The 6172-nt window shown below is 47.4% G+C and overlaps 1 protein-coding gene across 1 annotated transcript in view; it reads left to right on the top strand.

The window, feature by feature from the left end:
- The first annotated feature begins 5857 nt into the window (after positions 1–5857).
- LOC140398334 (parathyroid hormone/parathyroid hormone-related peptide receptor-like) overlaps positions 5858–6172 on the top strand; it is a 365863-nt gene continuing 365548 nt past the window's right edge. Inside the window, exon 1 of the mRNA XM_072486912.1 lies at positions 5858–6135. The gene's annotated coding sequence lies outside the window, so the exon portion shown is untranslated. The remainder of the gene's footprint in view (positions 6136–6172) is intronic.

The following is a 6172-nucleotide window of genomic DNA, read 5'->3' as shown; positions in this document are numbered from 1 at the left end:
AGGGGTAGGGTGAGGGAGGGCTGTGGTGAGGGTGAGGAAGCGGCTGGGGTGAGAGTGTGAGTGAGGGGGGTAGGATGAGGGAGGGCTGTGGTGGGGGTAAGGGAGGGGCTGAGGTGAGGGAGAGGGTGGGGGAGGGAGGGGCTGGGGTGAGGGTGTGAGTGAGGGAGGGGGTGGGGTTGGCCTCTAAACTTTGCTGTCTGCCCTGTAACTGATGGTGAGCAATCCCCAGGGTTAACTGTGTGTCGCTCTGATAGTTCCGAAAAGATGCTCCCACCAGCTGGGGAGGGAGAAAAGTCAAATTTGCTTCAGTTTCTTGGACGTGCTTCAATTAAAGGGGTAACTCTCACATCTGGATTGGAAATCGCACTTCAAATAATAAGAACAGACATACATTTATATAGTACCTTCCACAACCTCATGATATCCTGAAGCATTTTAGGGCCAATGAATTCCTCCTGAAGTGTGTTACTGTCGTAATGTAGGAATATGGCCTCCAATTTGCACCGATTAGCTCCCACACAGAACAATGAAATAAATGATTAGGTCATATTTTTGGATTGGATTGTATTCGATTTGTTTATTGTCACGTGTACCGAGGTACAGTGAAAAGTATTTTTCTGGGAGCAGCTCAACAGGTCATTAAGTACATGAGAAGAAAAGAGAATGAATAAAATGCATAATAGGGCAACACAAGGTATACAATGTAACTATATAAGCACCGGCACTGGTGTTGTTTGAGGGATAAACATTGGCGAGGCATGGGGTGAACACACCTATTCCTCTTACGATAGTGCTGTGGGATCTCCACATCATCTCAGGTCTCAGTTTAGTGTCTCATCTAAATGACTAGTCAACTGGTTCACAAGGTCACAGGAGAGAAATTGATATTGAAGGCTGTTTTACTCAGCTTCGCTCATCATACCATTTCATCAACCCCATCGTAGACATCCAATTGTTATTTAAATCAGCCAAGGGTTTTTGCCCCCATTACTGTCCCTGGAGGCTGTTCCATAGAATCATATTGTGTCTTGTGCCAGGGAGAACTTTCTGATCAATCCCAAATTTTCAAGGCATTAATTAATTTGGGACACAGCCATGACTCAGTTGGTAATACTCTTGCCAATGAGTCAGACGGTCATGGGTATCAGAGACTTGAACACAAAATCAATGCTGAAATTCTGGCTGCAATAATGAGGTAGTGCTGCCCTGTCTTTTGGCTGAAAAATAAACATTCAGTTGGATATCCGATTGCACCATTTCAAAGAGGAGCAGAGGAGTTGTCACTGGTTTCCCGGCCAATAACTTGCCCTCAACCAAAATCACTAAGACAGATTATTTGGTCATTAATTCCATAGCTCTCAGTGTGAAGCTCTTGTGTACAAATTGGCTGATGGATTTTGGTATAAAAAAGGCTGCACGGTGGCACAATGGTTAGTACCGCTGCCTCACAACACCAGGGACCCAGTTCTACTCTGACCTTGGGTAACTGTCTGTGCGGAGTCTGCACGTTCTCCTCGTGTCTGCGTGGGTTCCTCCGGGTGCTCTGGTTTCCTCCCACAGTCCAAAGATATGCAGGTTAGGTGGGTTGGCCATGCTAATTTGCCCTTTGGTGTACAAAGGTTAAGTGAGGCTATGGGGATGGGAAGGGGGGGTGGGCCTGGGTAGGGTGCTCTTTCAGAGGATTGTTGCAGACTCGATGGGCCGAATGGCCTCCTTCTGCACTGTAGGTATTTTACGATTAGAAGTACCTTCAAAATGCCCTGTAACACCCAGAAATGCCAGACCTTTCCATGAATCCTGTCCTGTGGATTTAGATTGGTTTAACAGACTGATACTGTTTGCTATCTCATTTACCTCTATGAGGTCCTCACTCAGTTGACTCTTTTCAAGCATTAATATCGCAGGATTTCACACCCCTTCCTCTTATCTCCAACCTCCGGTTTGGGATCAGCCTTTCCTTGGGAACTTGAACACTGGTGTGTAAAATAAAGGAAAATCCCAAGATGTTTTATAAGTATATAAAGGGTGAGAGGGTAACCATTAAGGCCAAAATGGCAATCAGTGTGTGGAGCCGAAAGACATAAGTGAGGTATTAAATGAGTATTTTGCGTCTGTGTTCACTATGGAGAAGGATAATGTAGGTATAGAAAGCAGGAAGGGGGACTGTGATATAACTGAACAGATTAGCATTGAGAGGGAGGAGGTGTTAGTGGTTTTAGTGAGTTTAAAAGTGTATAAATCCCCAGACCCAGATGAGATATATCCCAGGCTGCTGGGTGAGGAAAGAGAGGAGATTACAGGGGCTCAGACGCTAACTTTCGAATCCTCTCTGGCCACAGGAGAGGGTCCAGAGGACTGGAGGACAGCTAATGTGGTTCCATTGTTCAAGAAGGGAAGTAGGGAAAAAACAGGTAATTACAGCCCAGCGAGTCTAACATCAGTGGGAGGAAAATTATTGGAAAACATTCTGAGGGACAGAATTAATCTCTACTTGGAGAGACAAGAATTAATCAAGGATAGTCAGCATCACATTGTCTTGGGGAGATCAAGTCAAATGTAATTGATTTTTTGATGCGGTGGCTATGTGTGCAGATTATCATAGAATTTACAGTGCAGAAGGAGGCCACCCGGCCCATCGAGTCTGCACCGGCTCTTGGAAAGAGCACCCTACCCAAGGTCAACACCTCCGCCCTATCCCCATAACCCAGTAACCCCACCCTAGGGGCAATTATGGACACTATGGGCAATTTATCATGGCCAATCCACCTAACCTGCACATCTTTGGACTGTGGGAGGAAACCGGAGCACCCGGAGGAAACCCACGCAGACACGGGGAGGACGTGCAGACTCCACTGTAGGTAGTGCAGTTGATGTAATCTACATGGTCTTCAGTAAGACTTTTGACAAGGTCCCGCATGGGAGACTGTTCAAGAATGTACGAGCCCATGGGACCCAGGGCAATTTGGATCCGTGATTAGCTTAGTGGCAGGAGGCAGGGGGTAAAGGTTGTTTTTGTGACTGGAAGCCTGTGTCCGGTGCTGTACGGCAGTGATTGGTGCTGGGCCCCTTGCTGTTTGTAGTGTATATTAATGATCTAGATGTGAATGTGGGGACTATGATCAGTAGGTTTGCAGGTGTTACAAAAATTGCTGGTGTGGTAAATAGCGAGGAAGAAAGCCTTAGATTACAGGATGATATAGATGGCCTCTTCCGATGGGCAGATCAATGGCAATTGGAAAGTGTGAGGTGATGGATTTTGGGAGGACTAACAAAGCCAGGGAATACACAATGAATAGCAGGACGCTGGGAAGTACAGAGGACCAGAGGGACCTTGGGGTGCATTCCATAGGTGCCTGAAGGCAGCAGGACAGGTAGATAAAGTGGTTAAGATATTTGCCTTTATTAGCCGAGGCATAGAATATAAGAGCAGGGAGGACGTGATGGAGTTGTATAAAACAGTGGTTAGACTACAGCTAGAGTATTGTGTGCAGTTCTGGTCGCCACATTATAGGAAGGATGTGATTGCACTTGAGAGGGTGTAGAGGAGATTCACCAGCATGTTGGCTGGGCTGGAGAGTTTCAGCTATGAAGAGAGGCTGGTTAGGCTGGGGGTGTTTTCCATAGAGGAGAGAAGGCTGAGGGGGGACCTGATTGAGGTGTATAAAATTATGAGGGACATAGATAAGAAGATACTTTCTCCTTAGTAGAGAGATCAATAACCAAGAGGTGCCCATCTAAGGTACAGGTCAGCCGATTTAATGGAGATATGAGGAAAAATCTTTCCACCAGGGATGGTGGGAATCTGGACATTACTGCCTGACAGGGTGGTAGAGGCGGGAACTTCTTGAGTATTTAGATGAGCATTTGAAATGGCGTAGCATACAAGGCATGGAGAGCGGGAAAATGGGATTAGAATAAGTAGGTACTTGATGGCCGGATGGGCTGAAGGCTCTCTCGCACACTCAATCCTGCACACCTTCCCAGCAGGGTCGCTCCTACTCAGGGCTTTTCCTTGTCCAGTAACCAAGGGTGGCAGGGATAATCCCGGGAACTACAGGCCGGTGAGCCTTACTTCAGTGGTAGGGAAATTACTGGAGAGAATTCTTCGAGACAGGATCTACTCCCATTTGGAAGCAAATGGACGTATTAGTGAGAGGCAGCACGGTTTTGTGAAGGGGAGGTCGTGTCTCACTAACTTGATAGAGTTTTTCGAGGAGGTCACTAAGATGATTGATGCAGGTAGGGCAGTAGATGTTGTCTATATGGACTTCAGTAAGGCCTTTGACAAGGTCCCTCATGGTAGACTAGTACAAAAGGTGAAGTCACACGGGATCAGGGGTGAACTGGCAAGGTGGATACAGAACTGGCTAGGCCATAGAAGGCAGAGGGTAGCAATGGAGGGATGCTTTTCTAATTGGAGGGCTGTGACCAGTGGTGTTCCACAGGGATCAGTGCTCGGACCTTTGCTCTTTGTAGTATATATAAATGATTTGGAGGAAAATGTAACTGGTCTGATTAGTAAGTTTGCAGACGACACAAAGGTTGGTGGAATTGCGGATAGCGATGAGGACTGTCTGAGGATACAGCAGGATTTAGATTGTCTGGAGACTTGGGCGGAGAGATGGCAGATGGAGTTTAACCTGGACAAATGTGAGGTAATGCATTTTGGAAGGGCTAATGCAGGTAGGGAATATACGGTGAATGGTAGAACCCTCAAGAGTATTGAAAGTCAAAGAGATCTAGGAGTACAGGTCCACAGATCACTGAAAGGGGCTACACAGGTGGAGAAGGTAGTCAAGAAGGCATACGGCATGCTTGCCTTCATTGGCCGGGGCATTGAGTATAAGAATTGGCAAGTCATGTTGCAGCTGTATAGAACCTTAGTTAGGCCACACTTGGAGTATAGTGTTCAATTCTGGTCGCCACACTACCAGAAGGATGTGGAGGCTTTAGAGAGGGTGCAGAAGAGATTTACCAGAATGTTGCCTGGTATGGAGGGCATAAGCTATGAGGAGCGATTGAATAAACTCGGTTTGTTCTCACTGGAACGAAGGAGGTTGAGGGGCGACCTGATAGAGGTATACAAAATTATGAGGGGCATAGACAGAGTGGATAGTCAGAGGCTTTTCCCCAGGGTAGAGGGGTCAATTACTAGGGGGCATAGGTTTAAGGTGAGAGGGGCAAAGTTTAGAGTAGATGTACGAGGCAAGTTTTTTACGCAGAGGGTAGTGGGTGCCTGGAACTCACTACCGGAGGAGGTAGTGGAGGCAGGGACGATAGGGACATTTAAGGGGCATCTTGACAAATATATGAATAGGATGGGAATAGAAGGATACGGACCCAGGAAGTGTAGAAGATTGTAGTTTAGTCGGGCAGTATGGTCGGCACGGGCTTGGAGGGCCGAAGGGCCTGTTCCTGTGCTGTACATTTCTTTGTTCTTTGTTCTTTTGTAACCTAGAGCCAATAGTGCTGAGTGCTGAATAGAATAAAACAGGATTGCTTCCTTTTCTTCCTGTTTTGGAAAATTGAGGAACCGTGAAGATTCCAGAAGGATGTCGTTTAAAAAGGTGTCCCTGGGATGTGGCCATGCTGACTTAATGGCCATTTGTAATGTGGGGCCGGGAAGGACCTGTCCAGACCAGGAAGTGTCTGTAACGGGGATCCCAGCACATGGCTTCTGAATTTTAAAATTCTCACCCATACTCTCAAATCCCTCACTTTTACAACAATCCGCCAGGTTTCCTGCTATTTCTGGTTCCAGTCCACACCTAGTCACATTCACTGTTTGCCCTCTCCATGGCTCACTATCAGAGTCTCTCTCTGTCTGTGACTCCGGCTCAGATCTCTCCCCCCGAGCTGACACTCAGCTCTCAGTCCCGGGTAAGTGTCTCTCTGACATGCCTCTGGACTTCATCCTGCAAACTCAGAGGTGGCCTCCCGAACAGGAGGCAGGGGAGCCGGCAAGAGGCGAGGGGAGGGTCCCGGGCTGAGAGAGAGGGAGCAGGCAGGCGGGGAGTCAGCATCTCCAGGGTCCGGCCCCGCGGGGGGAGCAGCTATTTACACATCATGTCCATTTCTGAACATTGTAAAGTCTGAGGAACTCGCCGTGCTGGAGGTGGAGTGAAGACACTTTAGGTTTGATTTCTTGCTTCTCGTTAAGACGTTGTTTCAA

This window comes from Scyliorhinus torazame, chromosome 21 (assembly GCF_047496885.1).
Source record: "Scyliorhinus torazame isolate Kashiwa2021f chromosome 21, sScyTor2.1, whole genome shotgun sequence".
NCBI lineage: Eukaryota > Metazoa > Chordata > Chondrichthyes > Carcharhiniformes > Scyliorhinidae > Scyliorhinus > Scyliorhinus torazame.
This window is presented reverse-complemented; position numbering and strand designations above follow the sequence as displayed.